The sequence below is a fragment of the Miniopterus natalensis genome, chromosome 13 (genome assembly GCF_054644295.1).
Source record: "Miniopterus natalensis isolate mMinNat1 chromosome 13, mMinNat1.hap1, whole genome shotgun sequence".
NCBI classification, from domain to species: domain Eukaryota; kingdom Metazoa; phylum Chordata; class Mammalia; order Chiroptera; family Miniopteridae; genus Miniopterus; species Miniopterus natalensis.
In genome coordinates this window covers 41,988,633-42,005,999 of record NC_142093.1, presented here as the reverse complement: position 1 = coordinate 42,005,999, position 17,367 = coordinate 41,988,633, and the positions used below count along the sequence as shown (strand labels likewise).

At 41.2% G+C, this 17,367-nt stretch overlaps 1 pseudogene; it reads right to left on the bottom strand.

The window, feature by feature from the left end:
* Window positions 1-1,265: 1,265 nt before the first annotated feature.
* On the bottom strand, window positions 1,266-2,017 carry LOC107529193 (proteasome subunit alpha type-6 pseudogene; annotated as a pseudogene).
* Between the last annotated feature and the right edge of the window lie 15,350 nt (window positions 2,018-17,367).

The following is a 17,367-nucleotide window of genomic DNA, read 5'->3' as shown; positions in this document are numbered from 1 at the left end:
CATAGAGTTATTTTGAGGATTAAAAAGGTTCATAAATGTAAAGCCCTTAGAACAGTATTGGGCCTTAGAAAAATACCATATTAATATTTGCTACTATATTTGCTACTACTCGTTTGGCTCAGCAAATGAACATGTGGAGAGCCAACCCAGATATGATAGAATGTTATATAATCATTATACTTTAAAAGAGTTTAGTTTAAGTGAAAAGAGTTATAAAATTAACTCATCTAGATTTTTTTAAAGTGTATACATTAAACAAACACTGTAAAAAATACACTAACAAGTTAGCAGTGGTTATATTTGGGTGAAGGACGATCATGAATTCTCTTTTTTCTTCCTTAATCTTTCCTGTGTTTCTCAAATTGCCTACAATAAGCAGATCCTGCTTATATTCAGGAGGAAATGAAGAGGTTTAAGAATTGCTAAGTAAAGTGTATTGATCTAGATTCCATCCTTCAGCACATATGCTGTCCTGCCCAGCACAAGTCAAAGAGCCTGTTCTCTAGGTTGCATCCATGTTGTGGAGAGTTTTCCTGGGAGTGAGGGCCGAGCATTAGGACTCTGCCTCCAGGCTGGTATGCATGGCATTTTCTGGGCTATTCGAACCCAGCAATTGCCCTTGCATCCAGCCTGCATTGTGCTATCACTGTATCAATCAGGTCATTAAAGACCTTATCAAAAGCCGCAAAAGTCTCCATTTGTTCAGTCAACAAATATGGGTTGAGTCTCTATTATGCTCCAGACTTTGTGTCTATCATGTTTCCTTAATAGATGACTCTAGAAACAATATTAAGAAAAGAAAAAGGTCATGCTGACATCTTTTGTTTTTAGAAATCTCAGACTGAATGCCCATGACTGCTGCTTTTTCAAAAGTCTCCTGAGCCCGGCCGGGCGTGGCTCAGTGGTTGAGCATCAACCACTCGGATGTCACTTCCTGGTCAGGGCACATGCCTGGGTTGCGGGCTCGATCCCCAGTCGGGGGCGTGCAGGAGGCAGCCAGTTAATGACTCCCTCATCATTGATGTTTCTATCCCTCTCTCCCCCCTCTCTGAAATCAATAAAGGTATTTTTTTTTATTTAAAAAAAAAAGGCTCCTGAACTGTACTATTATTGTTTTTTCCAAAAGCACTGTTTTTATTTCTAGAGTCCTAACCCCTTCAGCAGCAGGAGGAGTGGGAGTGGTCCCTTCTTCAATCCAGGGTCCTCCATGATATCGGCCTGTTGTTACCAAACATACAGGCAAGTGGCCTCATGCATTTGGCAGACTAACTACAATGTTTGGTCTCTGCTGGAGCAACAAGGTGAACGTCAAGGTGTGCTTCTGTAAGAATCCTGAATTTAGGATTTCCAACTGTAACTACTCCAACTTTTATTTCTGAAGGTTTGAAATCAGTTGATAGAACAATAGACAGGCATGTGATCGTAGTTTCCACTGTCTGTTGAAATATCTGGTCAAATTTTTTCTTCACTTTTTTTTTTCCAAGAAAACTGGTTGACTTGGTTTAACTCCTGCTGCAGTGGCTTTAAGCCCACAGTAGTAACCTGCAGGGTCACACCTGTACACCTGAGGGCCTTGGTCTTCATCTATACCCATTAAAATCATGGAGCTACCAAGAGGCCTCATTTCAGGCTCATTCTCCGTGTAAACCTGAGAAATATCAGCAGTTCTTTGACACAGCGTGTCCATAGGAATCTCATAGCCCTACTTGTGTCTCCAATTAGCTGCCTCACAGCACATCCTCCGTACCTGGGACCTGCTAGCAGCTGTCATTCCAGTCATCACACAGCCAGTGTTTTCGATTATCTTGAATAAGTGAGTCACTGTGCTAGAATCCAATAATCTGTCAAATATTTTCTTCTCTGTGACAATTACTGCACTTTTTTTTTCTCTGACAGCTACTGCTGTAAGGCCACCCTAGTTAATAGCCTTAACAGCATATTCTACTTGGTAGCACCAGCTGTTGGGTGATAAAATGGTATTGTGATGGTCAAAACCAGGGCTAGAACCATGAAACATGCCGGTGCACCCACTACTTCAAGCACATCTCTGGGCCCCATAGCTCCTGCACCAAGTGTATTATTATTATTATTATTATTATTATTATAAATAATCTAGTCTAGAACTTGTCTGGGATTGAAGCCAAACTCAGCCAGTGGTATTTGAACAAGCTGTGTTCTTCTCCCCCTGAGCATCCAAATGACTTTTATTCAGCTCTCTTCTTCCAGGCTTCTGTCACTGCCCTAAAATGGCCCAAAGAGCACCATTGGGACCAGTCCTCTATCTTGCAAGCCCTCCAGGACCTGGGGTATAATTTCTTTGTACCTGAAATCTAGAACTTAGTGAAAGCAGCAAAATCCTGGAAAGTCTTCCCCTATCTTGGCATCAATGTGAGAGAAGGTCAAGGGAATTCCAGATATTTTTTAAGTGCTAAAGAAAATATCTCCTAACTCACCCAAATTTTTTACAAGTATAAACTTCCAAAAAGCATCAAAAAGGCTTATTTTTAAAATAAAATTTGAAAATTAAGGCAAATCTGTTCTTTCCTAACACATGAAAGACTGCTATAAACTGGTAACTGATAAATCAATACTTCAAAAAGCTGAATAGTGATTACTGGGATGAATGAGTACTCTATAGTAACACAAAATAGGTCTATCTAACACAAACTACATATGACAGTTGCCAACTATATGAAAGCACTTTCCCCTTTAGAATTTAAAAGGGAATTAAATACATGACCCAAAGTTCTTTGTAAAAGTGGTCCAGGGACATTTAAAATGATGCTGTCTCTAGCACGGTGTATTAGTGTAGCAAGTAGAAACTTTTTCCAGGGGTCGTGATGTGTGGCAGCATCTATTTTACATACACAACACAGGACTTCTGAGAGCCTAGAGAGCACGAGTTTCTTAAACAAGTGATTCCAGAGGTTTGATCTCTAACAGTGGTTCTCAAATTGGAGGATGTCTCAGAACCCTCCAGAAGACACATTCAGATACAGATTGCTGGTCCCCACCACAGACTTTCTGACTCAGCAGGTCCGGGAAGACAAAACATCCTAAGCAGAAGAAAAAGAAAGAAAAGGGTGAGGGACACTCTTGTTGGAGTGACTGATGCTTCTCTCACTAGGTGCAGAAATAGCAAAGGGGAAAAGCGTGGCGGTAACAGCTAACATTCGTGAGCAGTTCCAACGTGCTCTATACTCACGTGCATCGATTCATTTAAGCTGCCACCAACCTGAGGTGGAATCCTTGTCTTCATCATCATTATCATCATCTGCTTTCAACAGATGAGGAAACCGATGCAAACACTAGTAATTGGAAAAACCAGATTTGGACCCAAGAGTTTCAACTTCCATGTTAGCTTGCTTAACCCCGCATGAAGAATCTTCCTGATAAATGTGAGCTCTCAGCACTCACCACCTGTCGTGAGGCTGGAGGCCCTGACCCCATAAGCACACACCCTCCTAGGCTGGTGGGACTTCTTGGCTGACTGAGGACAAGACCATAAAATCAACAAACATTTATTATAGGCCACATCGCCATAGGCATTTTACATACATTAGCTCAATTCCCAACACTCCAAGGTAGATTTTTGTAATTTTCCCCATTCCATAGCTATTGCAAGAATTAAAAGAATGTACCTAAAGTGAGCATTGAATAAGTAGAAATTCATTTCATTATTCCCCCTCCGGTAGACACCTTTTGCTGCCTCTGGTTATATTCCCAACAAGTTTCACCTTTAGAGAAGCTTTAGGCATTTATTTCAGATGTTCCCTGAGCTTTCTAGATTGTTCTAGGGCCCAACACTCATTTATGACTGTGGTTTCAAATCTGAGCTTCCAGGTGCTCCCCCAGCCCCCAGGGATCTGTTGATGGCAGGGTAGGTTTAGGGGGTGTAGAAGGCAGAGAAGAATGTGAGCTTCAAGGAGCAATTTTTTTAAAAATATGTCTTTATTGATTTCAGAGAGAGGAAGGGATGGGGGAGAGAGAGAGAAACATCAATGATGAGAGAGAGTCATTGATGGGCTGCCTCCTGCAAGCCCCCTGCTGGGGATCGAGCCCGAAACCGGGGCTTGTGCCCTGACTGGGAATTGAACCGTGACCTCCTGATGCATAGGTCGATGCTCAACTGCTGAGCCACGCCCGACTGGGCCAATTTCTTTATTTAATTTATCTTTATTGTTGAAAGTATTACAGATATCCTCCCTTTTCTTCCCCATTGATCCCCTCCATCCCACATCATCCGCCCCCCCCCCCCCAGGCCTTCACCACACTATTGTCTGTGTCCATGGGTTATGCACATATGCATATAAGATCTTTGATTAATCTCTCCCCACCCACTTCCCTACCCCCACCTTCCCGCTGAGATTCATCAGTCTGTTTCATGATTCTCTGTCTCTGGATCTATTTTGTTCCTCAGTCCATTTTGTTCATTAGATTCCACATATGGGTGAGATCATGTAAAACTGAATCAGGAAGAATCAGAAAACCTGAATAGGCTAACAACTGATGAAATTGAAGCAGTAATAAAAAAAACTCCCAGCAAACAAAGCCCTGGTCCAGACAGCTTCACAAGGGAACATTCTAATTCTTTAAGTTGTAGGGTTAGATAGTTTACTAAAAATTTTTCTTGCTTTTTGAGGTAGGCCTCTAGTGCTATGAAATTCCCTCTTAGGTCTGCTTTTGCTCTGTCCTGTAGATTTTGGGTTGTTGTGTGTTCATTTTCATTTGTTTCCAGGAAGTTGTTGATTTCTTTCTTGATCTTATGGGTAACCCATTCATTGTTTAATGACATGTTATTTAGCCTCCACGTGTTTGAATGTTTTTGAGTGTTTTTACTGCAGTTGTTTTCTAATTTCATGCTCTTGTGATCTGAGATGGTTGATATGATTTCAATCTTCTTGAACTTGTAGAAACTGGTTTTGTGTCCTAACATGTGGTCTGTCTTTGAGAATGACCTATGTGCACTTGAGAAGAATGTATATTCTGCAGCTTTAGGGTGAAATGTTCTGTAAATATCAATTAAATCCATCTGACCTAGTTGTCATTTAGAGTCACTGTTTCTGTGTTGACTTTTTGTCTGGAAGATCTATCCAATGAAGTCATTGGAGTGCTAAAGTCCATGACTATGACTGAATTGCTATTGATCTCTCCCTTAAAGTTCTTAAGGTTATTATTGATAGGTCCTTATTTATTGCCATTTTAATTCTTTATGCCTATGTTTCCCTCTCTATTTCTTGTTCTAATTACAGCAGTCCCTTCAACATTTCCTGCAATGCTGGTTTGGTGGTGATAAACTCCTTCAACCTTTTTCTGTCTGGGGAGCTCTTTATTTCACCATCTACTTTGAATGATAGCCATGCTGGATAAAGTAGTCTTGGTTTCAGATCCTTGTTTTGCATTATCTTGAATACTTCATGCCATTCCCTTCTGGCCTGTAGAGTTTCTGAAGAGAAGTCAGCTGACAGCATTATGGGATCTCCTTTGCAGGTAACAGATTGCTTTTCTCTTGGTGCCTTTAATATTCTCTCTTTGTCTTGAATTTTTGGCATTTTAATTATGATGTGTCTGGGCATGGGCCTCTTTGGATTCTTCTTGCCTGGGACTCTCTGTGCCTGCTGAACTTGTGTGACTTTTTCCTTGACCAGGTTAGGGAAGTTTTCTGCCATTATTTCTTCAAACAGGTTCTCTAACCCTTTCTTACTTTCGACCTCCTCTGGCATTCCTATGATGTAAATATTGTTACATTTCATGTTGTCCCACAGCAAGGAGCAATTTCTTTTGAAGAGAGTTTCATGACTTTTTTGTTTGCTTTATTTTTAATTTGAAAACCACTGACATGTAGCATTGTTTTATAAGGGAAAATGTGTTTCAAGTTCCAGACCAGACACTTAGGACACAGCCTGTTCCTACTGCAGGTAACAGAATGGCATAATCAAGAGCCAATGTCAAAATGTTGCAAGAAGCAGTGAACTGGAACCTGGCCCTTCATCTCAGACATCAAAAGCATTCCAAGTTCAAGGGTAGCTCATGTGATGGTTCCTTTTCTCCTCTTCTACCTAAACACATCTATTTATTACACAATGATTTATCCGGTCCCTGCTATGAACCAGTAGCAGAAGCTAGCATTGGGAATACTGAGATGAATAAATCCCAGGCCCAAACTTCCAGCAGCAGTTAAACTGCTGGGAGAAATGAATGGGGAAACCATTGAGTTCTCTTAAGTGGGGCACAAGTGCAAAGAGATGGAGGAGGGCTCCAAAGGGAATGGTCAAGCTTCATGAGGAAGGTAATGCTGGATTGAGACTGAAAAAATGAGTTAGTGTTATGAGTGGGGTGATTCTGAAGTGCAGAGCACAGCATGGAAAGGTAGATTAAAGGCACAGGTACCACACAGGTCCACTGGACACCTGCCATTCTAACTTCTTCAGACTGAGAGGGCCATGCTTATAATCCCTTAAACTGGCAAACTGTGGTAGTTGGTCTACCACAAGAGTGGCTATTGATTGGATGGATGTACACCTGGCCCAAAGGCTCAGGCTAGACAGAGTGTCCAATGACGCGTGCAATACAGGTGATATTAACTAATTCAGTCAATCATCCTGGCTCCCTCTGGAAGTTACACAAGAAGAAGAGGAGTTTGGTCCATAAGTAAACAGAGTCAAGTGCAGAGAAGCAAGGATACCAGACTAGACTAGGCACTACACACATTAAAGTTGCTTCTGGCCCAATTCAAACTTTGAGTTCTCTTTCAAGCATAAAAAATCATCCCAAACCTAGTGAATTATCATAATAATCACCATTTTATCTCTCACAATTTTCATGAATCAGGAATTTGGGAAAGGCTCAGCTGGGTTATTCTGGGTTATTCTGACTCACTATCCCTCAGGCAGTTGTAGTCAGGTCAAGAAGAGCTAGAGCAACAGGGAGCTGAAGCCCCTGGGGACTGGACCAACAACTCTCTTTATGTCACCTCAGAACTTCTCCATGGTGTCTCTCCCCATGAGCTATATTGGGCTTCCTCACAGCATGGTGGCTTCAGGATAGTGAGAATGCTTAGATGGCAGCTGAAGGCATCAAGAGGAAGAGTTCTAGCAAGCAAGGTGGAAGCTGAATTTCCTTTCATGACCTAACCTAGGAAGTCATATAGCATCATTCCCATATACTCTCTTGTTTGCACTTGTCACAGAAGCCCAACTAGTTTTCAAGCCCACTGCCTAATGGAAGGAATGTAGAAAAAGTTGTGGACATATTTTAGAATTTCTCAGCTCAAGCTTTCAATGAAACTTCATTTTCCTAAGGGTTTATATTAAGGTTGAAGTTGACTCTGATCCTTGCATATTAGACAAGTTACAGTTTGCTCAACAGGGCTAAAGTGTAAAGCAGGAGGTGAGCATAGGGAAAGATAGGTTTTGCAGAAGTAGGCAAAGGTTCTTTCATGTCACACTAGAGGGTGGGACTTTTTCCTACAGGTGCCTACTCTTCCTTCCAGGACAAGTAAGGATAGGTACAGGTGACTTCCAAAAGTAGATGGCCTCTAGGGCAGAGACTGGAAACTGTTAGTCCACAGCAAGAGGCACCCCATACAATATTTCTTAGATTTGGAAGTTTCTTTTTAAAAATCAGCACTTCTGGCTTCTCTTGAAAAATTAGAAACTCTGGTCATAGTGGACTCTCACTCTTGCACAGACACAAATCAGGGAAGAGAATAGCAGCTGTCCTCTTTAAATGAGGTGTGTGCTCTCCAGGTAGCCATAGTCACCACCATTTCCTATTGTGTCATAATTATTTTGATCCATTATTTATTATTTATATTATTTTTCCCACTGAACTTGTGAGTTTGTGACTGCTGATCTCAGATTATGCAGGAGCTTGTGTGGACCCAGGCTGATAAACTTCCCTCTCATTTTAACAATTGACCATTCAAAGTGTAATTTTTTAAAACTTCATGTAATAAACACTATATGCACACATATGTTATTAACTGTTTTTAAAGAGAAACCTTTTTTCTCTTGTTAAAGATGGCCTTGAGGTCATTTCCCCTGCTGAACTGGATTTGATCCATTTGTTCAGAACAAGTAAAACAAGTGTGCACCCTGTAAAGTATAAATCAGGTACAGTAAGTCTTCACTTAATTATGGGTAGGTTCTGCAACTTTAAGCGAAATGACTTATAATAAAACCCAAAATGATGTATAACAAAACCAATTTTACCATTGTTTATAATTTATATAAACAATAGTTAAGTTCCTATAGTATTTCATCAATGTTATAATAAAGTGACATTGAAGAAACTGTGTGATGCAAGGACCTGCTGTACAAGGTGACTTCCCCAATGAAGAAGTTACCTCAGCTGCCCTTGTGAGCCAGCATCCTGGCCTGATGGCCAGGCCCTTAGCCCACAGGTGATTTCAGCCAATCAGAACATGGAAAAGCCCATCTGAGGCTCAAATCATTGAATGATGTGTGTTCTCACCTCACAGGAAGTAGCTTGTCATACTCCTTTTCAACTCTACAAACTCTGCCCTTTCTTCAAGCCCCAAATCTAGTCCCAACTCCTTCAGAAAGCCTTCCCAGATTACTTTAGTTGTGTCAACAAGCCTTACAACCTAGGACAGATTTATTGTGTGCTTTATGCCTGTGTTGCCAAGTCCTTCCATCCCAGCTCCTTTATCACTGTGCCTCATCTTCCATCAGACTCCCTCTTGGCCCAGAGCTAGCCTGGACTTTGCTCCAGGATGGCAGCAACTCCAGTTTGCCTAGAAGGGGATGCCCTGCTAAAACCTCTCTGTCTGGGTCTGCTCTCCCAAATCCTGTTCCTCCCTTCTAGGTAGCTCTGGGGCCAGTTACTGCACCTCTCCCCACCTATTCTTCCATAATGCCTATTCCTGTGTCTACTAGAGACACTGAAGCCAGAGAGAAGTTAAGAAAATAAAAAGGCAAACAGAACAGATTCTTGGGAAGCAGACAAATAAATGAGCAGAGAAAACTCCAGCTAGGAGCTAGCTAAAATGGACCTTGGTGTCACTGAGAATTAAAAATAAAACACTGGAGACATGTGGACACATGAGTGGCCACCACTGGTCCATATTTATTTTTCTGTTCAGATTGTATCTTTGAATTTGAGAAGAACTTTCCAAAAGGAAGAGGTCAATGTGAGAAGGAAGACAGTCTAAGGATGCAAGTAGGGGAAGCACAACCATAAGGAATAATGAGAAGAGCAAGAAGACATTGGGGGTCTCAGAACTGTTCATAAAAGGGAATCAAAGCAACAGAAAGAGAGAGACTGGATTCTATTTGTTAAATGGTAACTGTCAATAGGCAGTATTATGTGAGGTGGCCTGACCTCAACATTTAAAAAGGAAACACTATTATAATTTCAGATATATAAAAGGGTAGCAATAAGAGCTCATGAGATAGAAAACTTCATGCTTGGATTAAAATACTTGATTTAATTGATACAAGAAAGGATCAATATTTGATTCAGGTATCTAGTATATAATAAGCATTGAATAATATCACAGGCATATTAAGACTATATAGACTAGATGCCCAGTGAGATCAGATTAGATAATATCCAACCTGATGGTTAAATGCTGCCATCTATTTATCATCACACATTCATGCATTATGTGACTTCCTGATATCTACTAAATGCCTACTATGAGCCAGAGGCTGGGGATGCAGTGATGAGGAAAAGAGATACTTCATTATAGTCTAGCATTAGTTATTCTCAACTGGAGGCAGTAACATCCATATCACTGGGGGACATTTGGACATAGTGAGCACTCTTGGTTGCACATTGACCAGGGACCCTACTGGCATTTAGCTGGCAGGGACCAGGGATGTTAAACTTTCTACACTATACAGATTCTGACTATAGGTCAATAGTATCTTTCTCTGTAAGTACTGATAGTGCAAGATAAGACAGCACTGTTAGAAACAGATTTTTTTCATAATAACAAAACTGAATATAATGTTTATTTTAGAAGCATAAATTTTTCAAATTCCTTTACAGCGTTCTTATTTAATCTCATGGAATACTTTTCTTCTAACTTACACACTTTGGAAAACACCAGAATAAAGGTTAAGAGTAGATATTCCTACGTTTGAATCCCAGCTCTTATCACTTACTGGTTTGGATTATGAGAAAGATACTTAATGTCTCTGAGTTCCTACCATGAAATAAATAATAGCTAGTTCATACAGGTGTTGTTGGATTGTTAGGAGGACTGAAGACAGTGAAGTTCATGACTTGCCTTGTGTGGAAATATGGATGTTATGAAGAGGTGGTCAGTGTAGACATTGTGGCCCAGAAGTTTGGGTGTGGAAAAGATGATGTAAGAACGGATAGAGGGGGAAGTGGGAACAGGGTATGTCTTCTTGAAGAATAAGAACACCTGAAATACTAAAGGGCACAGAGGAATGAGAAGGGGAGAAAAAGGCTCAGCAGATGAAGGTGAGCTAGTGGGGAAATGATCCAGGTAAGAAGACATACCTGGAAGATGTTATTCCTATTCTATCGTACATTCAAGGAGAGATTCATTTGCCACAAAGATTCCCCTGAGCAAACAGGTCCCTCGTGATACCTCACCCTATATCTACCCTGCATCTCCTTTGGGCAGAAGAGACATACAAATCTGTTTCTGGTTCTCATGTGGTCCTGCCTCAGATGATTCACCCACAGAAAGGCTCGCTAGAAGGAGAGGGCAATGTCTAAGCAAGTTCTAACCACACCCTTTGCCTAGCCTCTGCTGGCAGGTCATCTCAGGGCCCCATCATTATATTGTGAGGTCAGGAGCAGGAACAAGAGCAGGGAGTCTAAGTACATGGAGAGTTTGCTTCTACTTCGTATGGTCTTGTTTTTTTGTTTGCTTGCTTGTTTACTATCTTGACAAGATTTCTTCAAAGTTCCTTCATATCTCTTAAGTTGGGCAGAAGTTGGCCAAAGAGTTCCCCCAACTGGTCATGAGCAGTGTTCTCACGTTCTGGAGGCATGTGCCAGTTGCATAATATAAAGCAGTGCTTTGGGGGGGGGAGGGCAGAACCATGGGAAAGACTCTGCTTCTTGGCATTCATTTTACGCATGCCATTGTAGAATTTGTAAATACTTGTCTCTTCCTGCTTGTTGTAGGGTGCCCCAGCTCTCAATTCAAGTGCCAGTTCCAACCACACATTGAGAGACAATGTTCCAGCTGCTGTTCACACCCCCTTTGCCTCCTTCCCCAAATAAAAAATATTCAGAAAGTGGGTAAGAGTTGCCCCATTCTTAATCTCACCCATGTTTTCCTTTCGTTCTCAGTGTTCTATACAGCCAGCAGCTCTACAAGAAGGCGAATAACAGCTGCCTGTCATGATCAGTGGGGCATACTTCTACACAGGGCTTTTGGATGTCACCAGGCAGGTTTTCTTGGTTGGGTTTTAACATCTGTCCTTGGCTAAATGCTGAGCTCTCCAATTGGTCCCTTTGGTCAGTGCATGTGGAGTGATCAAACTGTGGTGTTATTTGGTTTGTTCAGGAAGGAAAAAAAGTAAAGTTATGCAACTATTCTTTCTTTTCCTTAGTCATGCTCTATAGGTGATGGTCAGAAAGCATTATTTATGAAAGAACCTTGGCCTTTTATATTGATAAGTTCTTCTCCCAAACCTATAATTCTATGCAAAATTTCATCTTTCTATTATAGCATGGATTCAATATCAGAAATGGCAGTAAACACTCTGTAGGAAAAAGAGATGTGATAGATGAGTAATGTCTGTTTTGAAAACAGAACGGGGAAGGGACAACATGTATGCCATATGTTTGCCACCCTTGGTCTATAACCAACTAGATTATGCAATTGCTTTTCCTATTATTCCTAAAGTCACAGTTTAGCCCACTGTCTCTGTCCTGGGAACCTATAATTACAGTTTTAAAAAATTATGTTTAGGGAGGACTGCATAAAGGAAGGTGAAGGGATTAGCTAAAGGACATATATGCATAGCCCATAGACACAGACAAGAGTGTGGTGAGGGCCAAGGGAGGGGGTGCTGGTGGCTGGGCGGAGGTGAGCAAAGGGGGGAGAATGGGGGACATTTGCAATAGTGTCAACAATAAAAAAAAATTATTTTTTTTTTAACATTTTAATTTTTTTTTTTAAATATATCTTTATTGATTTCAGAGAGAGGAAAGGAGAGGGAGAGAGAGAGATAGAAACATCAATGATGAGAGAGTCATTGATCGGCTGCAGCCCGCAACCCAGGCATGTGCCCTGACCGGGAATCGAACCCTGATGGCCTGGATCCTAGGTCGACGCTTAACCGCTGAGCCACACCCGGCCGGGCAACAATAAAAAATTTAAATAAAAAAATTATTTTTACCTGGGTGATTATATCTTTTATCTTCATGCCATTCAATCAAGGGATATTTATTGAGCCTATCTATGTGCCAAATACTATTCTAGGACCCTGACAAAATAGCAGCGAACAAGAAAGATGAGATCCCTACCCTCATGGAGCTTATTTCCTAGAGTAAGGAGGCAAATAAATAAATACATACATAAGAACATTTCAGGTAATAAGTGCTTCGAAGAAACAGAACATACCAATGTAATAAAGAGTGACTGAAAAATGATTTTGTTATTGTTTTGTTTTTTTTTAAGATGAGAACTACACTATGGCATGTTTGTATGACATTGGCAGAACTGCTGTACAGAAAGAAAAAACGATGCTGCAGGGGAAGAAGAATAATTACAGAAATTACTTGGATGCCCCTTTCTCTTCCAACACCCTTTCTTCACCAGAGCAAATCAATTTTCTCTCTCCAATTGATCTCTTTGTAGTCTGTGGTCATCGGCTTCTCTGTGCTTCCAGGGTTGTTTTCCATCACATAGGCCATGACCATCAGCTTCCCAAAGAAAATCATACATGAGAGTATGAGATGCCCTTTTATAGGTCTGGGTATTTTTCTACTATCGTGACTCACTTGTCTGTTCTTAAAGTCATTTTAACTATCTAGTATGCTGTCACCAAGAATTGGTTTCCCTCTCTCCTATTTCTTCAACAGGATTCATTTTGTTGATCTTTTCTCTTAAATAATCCTTTTCAACTGCTTTGACAACAATAGCAAAGACAACTTTCAGCAAACTATTATGGTCATAAAATAAGCAAACATATAGGGTTTATCCCCAGAGAACTTTGGCCCCAAATCCCCGCATGGATTTCCTAAACTTTGTGAACTCAGCCAGGTCATACATGAGCCATAATGAAGATATTGGATCCCTTAGCCCAAAGTTCAGACTAACTCCAGGCCCAAACTTAATCCTGGCTCAATCTTGACCCAAGTATTTGCATTTTTCTCTAACTTCTAGAACAGAGCCAGCCAAGGTTCACCTGAGGGCGGAGTCCTTCATTAAGCCAGCTGCTCTAGAAGAAGAGGGCCAAGTGTCAGGAGGGCTCAAAAGAAAGAATCTAAAGAAATATCACCAGGAAAAAGGAACGAATGCAGGGAAGTTTTTAATCCTTTGCTGATTCTACCACCGTGACCCAATTGTTTCCTTGACTTTGACCCATATCAAAGCTATTGTTTCCTCTCCTTCCTCTTTCTCCTGTTCTTCCTTTTCCTCCTTCAATGTATGTGTGTGTATATATTTTTATATATAATTATATAACATATAATTATATATTATACTTATATAAATTATATTTATGTATATAATTTTTAATTAATTAGGATGTGATATAGTTATTTATCAAACCGTGTTTCTTTTTCTAGTCTTATTACTAATCATGAGACAAAACTGGATGATCAGATTTAATCTTTAGCTAAATAAAAATTATTCTGACTTTAAGGGGGAGAGAAACAAAGGAATGATAAACACACAGTGGGACAGAGGGTCCCTCTTGGTGGCAGGAAGCCAGGAGGATTAGAGCAGCATGCACAGATCTTCATGGATGATGTTTAGGTTATAAATTGGGTGGTGGCCTCACAGATGTGTTATTACCATGCTTTATAATGTACCCATATGCTACACACACATTCTTTGATATGTATTAAATGTTACATAAAAGAAAATAAACTATTCCAGCCTGGGTTATAAACAAAGATGCATCCTGTTTTCTTGGACAGGATACCATAATTTTAAACAAAATTAGCCCTGACCAGTGTGAGTCAGTTGGTTGGAGCATCATCCTGTGCACCTAAAGGTTGCCGGTTCAGTTCCAGTCAGGGCACATGCCTGGGTTTCTCAGTGGGCGTTCACCCATTTAACCCTGCACCTGATACTCCAAACCAATGCAGTTGGTGAAAAGCTACATTTCTCACTGGTTCCAAGAGAGCTCTTCTCTCAATGCCAACTCTAATAACTCTTTACCTGTAGGGATTACTGCTGCCAGCTTCCTACCCTGGTGTCTCCCAACACACACACACACACACACACACACACACACACACACACACACACACACACCGTCCCACTACTTACTGCGTGGTTAACTTCTGGGGAATTGCTATCTTTAAAAAGATGCAAATAGCCCAGCCGGGCTTGGCTTAGTGGTTGAGCATCGACCTAGGATCCAGGCTATCGGGGTTCGATTCCCGGTCAGGGCACATGCCCGGGTTGCGGGCTCGATCAATGACTCTCTCATCATTGATGTTTCTATCTCTCTCTCTCCCTCTCCTTTCCTCTCTCTGAAATCAATAAAGATATATTAAAAAAATAAAAATAAAAAGATGCAAATAGATAACAAGGAAGGAGGGGGGGAGTCAACCTTGATTACCTCACAGGGTCCACAGTAGAGGACCGTAGAGGGTCAGCTGGGTCTTCGAGTCAAGAGGTAAGCGGCAGGGCAGTCTGAAGAGTCTTATGTTTTTCAGGTATGTTCTGTTTCATGATCCAAATGAGAAGGTTTGTCTTAACCTCCATTTGTCTGTGTTAAAGATTCCTCTGAATTCTGCGTTTATGTTGTCGGTGAGACTTAGTTTGGGGGCTGGTTATAAGCGTTCCCCTCACTACTCCCTGAGGTGGCTTCAGAGATAGTTAATTGAGAAGGTGAGAGATGCTGTACAAAGGGTAGCTAATCTAGAATTCCTCTCAGCTAAAGTTTACCAAGTTTAAAGTTTACCAAGCAGATTAGATCAGATCGGCGATCAAAGGCATTCATAAAGGTATTAAAGAGCCACATCGATGTCTAAATCTGATTACAGCTTCATCAGTGGTCTTTGTGTATCTACCTATACTTTCACCTCACTTAGCAACTTCCAAATCCCTAACATACAAAAATAACCAATCAAGACTATCTAAAATCACCGTCCTTGTGTTGGTTATAACTAGGCAACAACTATTGTTTGCCTACCCAACCTGGACTACTCTCCTCTTCTTCCTGAGAAACACAACCCCAATTTTGTTTGGAGTGACTATATTTTGGAGCCTCCTGTAAATTGCTATGGTCACCTGGCATTATTTTAGCTAAGGAGACATGAATAGAAGCTGTTGGGAATGGAGTGGGGGCAGTACACAGAACATACTCCCTAAAAAGGCACAGGCAACTAGAGATTGCTCCTCTCTTTTTGTTCTTCTTCACTTCCTCCTGCTTCCTGCCTGGAACACACATGTGATGGTTGGATTTTCAGCAGCTATATTAGATCATGAGATGGAAGCCATGCACTATCAATGGCAGAGCAGATGGATAGAATGAATGGTGTGGGGCTCTCGCACAAGTTTTGAATTTTATACCTCTAGACTTCTTTTACAAAAATGAAAAACAATAACAAAATAAAGCTCACACTTTGTTTAAAGCACAATTATTTATAGTCTTTTAGTAGCAGTCTAGTTCAATTTCTGAAATCCTTCTCCAAATAATAAAAATAATAAAAAGCTAATGCTTATTAAACACCTACTATGTGCTGAGCACTCTTCTATGCGATATCCTCATAGCAACAGCATTATCTCATTGTACAAGGTAAGGAAATTTAAATCAGAATGTTTAAGTAACTTGCCCAAGGTCACACAGCGAGCAAGCAGTAGACCTAGAATTTGATTCCAAGCAAGGGTCCAGAATCTGTAGTCTTAGCCACATGCTAACTGCCTCTGACAGCCCAAACATCAAAAATGGCCCAGAAAATACATCAGGCACTGCAATTAGGCAACAGCAGTCCCAACAGTTTAAGTTGGGTAGTTCCCAGAGTCCAGTGTCTTTCATAAAGTTATCTGACTTATCTAAACATCAAATCGGAAATGTCCACAAAACCCCAAACTGACAGCCTGCTGCACAGGCTGAGCTGAGTCCCCTGGCTGAGGATTCAGAGGCTCTGTTGCACCAGGCTCTGCACCTCCTACTGCCCTCTCGCAGCCCAGCTATAGTTCCACATTCACATCTCACTCAGGAATCTCACAGTATAAGTCATCCTTTGGAAAACTCCCAGTCCTACCCCCAAGTGAAACAGAAGCAGAACAGTTATAAAAATTACTTATTAGCAACCCTTTAGCATTTCTGTGCAGCTAGGTACATGTGTTCAGATCATCGGCATATATCAATCATTCCGGAGCCACATTCCCAGCTTTTCTGTCTGCAGCTGTGTTGCATTCACAGCTCACCACAGAGTAATAATCAAATCCACTGATGAGAATTTGTCCAGATCCTCTGGGACTTTTGTATATGCATTTGTATAAGGTGTTTTCTCAGTTGATGTCAAGCTCAAATGTCATTTTCATGCTGATAGAAAGTTGTTGCTTTTCTGCTTTTGTTCTCTCTCTCACCCGCAATCTGTTAAACAATCAGAGAGCATCTGACTGAAAAGGTAAAGTGGGAGATACACTGATGTCAACAAACAGAGGAAACACTGAAAATTCAGCAGACCTCAAATTTACACATGAGCCAACTTTGCCAAAGGAGCCCGTTCCAATATCAGCAATTGGGCTTTAGAAGCGTGGAGAGACAGGACCCAGGGATGGGGACAAAGGGCCGCTCCTGTGCAATGTGGGTAATCCCCTGGCTGCAAAGCATGTTTAGACTGTGAGGAAGAAGACTCCTCCACCTGCAATTTCCCCCGCTTGGCCTACACTAATGTCTGAAATCCTTCCGTTGTAGATATAGCTCTTTCAGTTCTTAGTTAGGGAATGCAGATGCCACCTGAAAGATAGCAACATACAACAACGATTTTCTTCCCAGGTAGAGAGACCTAGTTTGGCAGTGCCTTTCCAACCTACCAGCTACCTAAGGGTAAATAAACCAGGACACCAAAAAAAATGTGCAGCAGGGTGGGGGCGCAAGGGAGAGTGATGTGGGGAGAGGTGAGTTAACCCAAGCGAAGAGGTGAGAGAGAGGGTGAATGAACAGAAAGGGCCTCATGGAGGGGTGGGGTGTGGAGGAGTGGAGGCACTGAAGGTGTCAG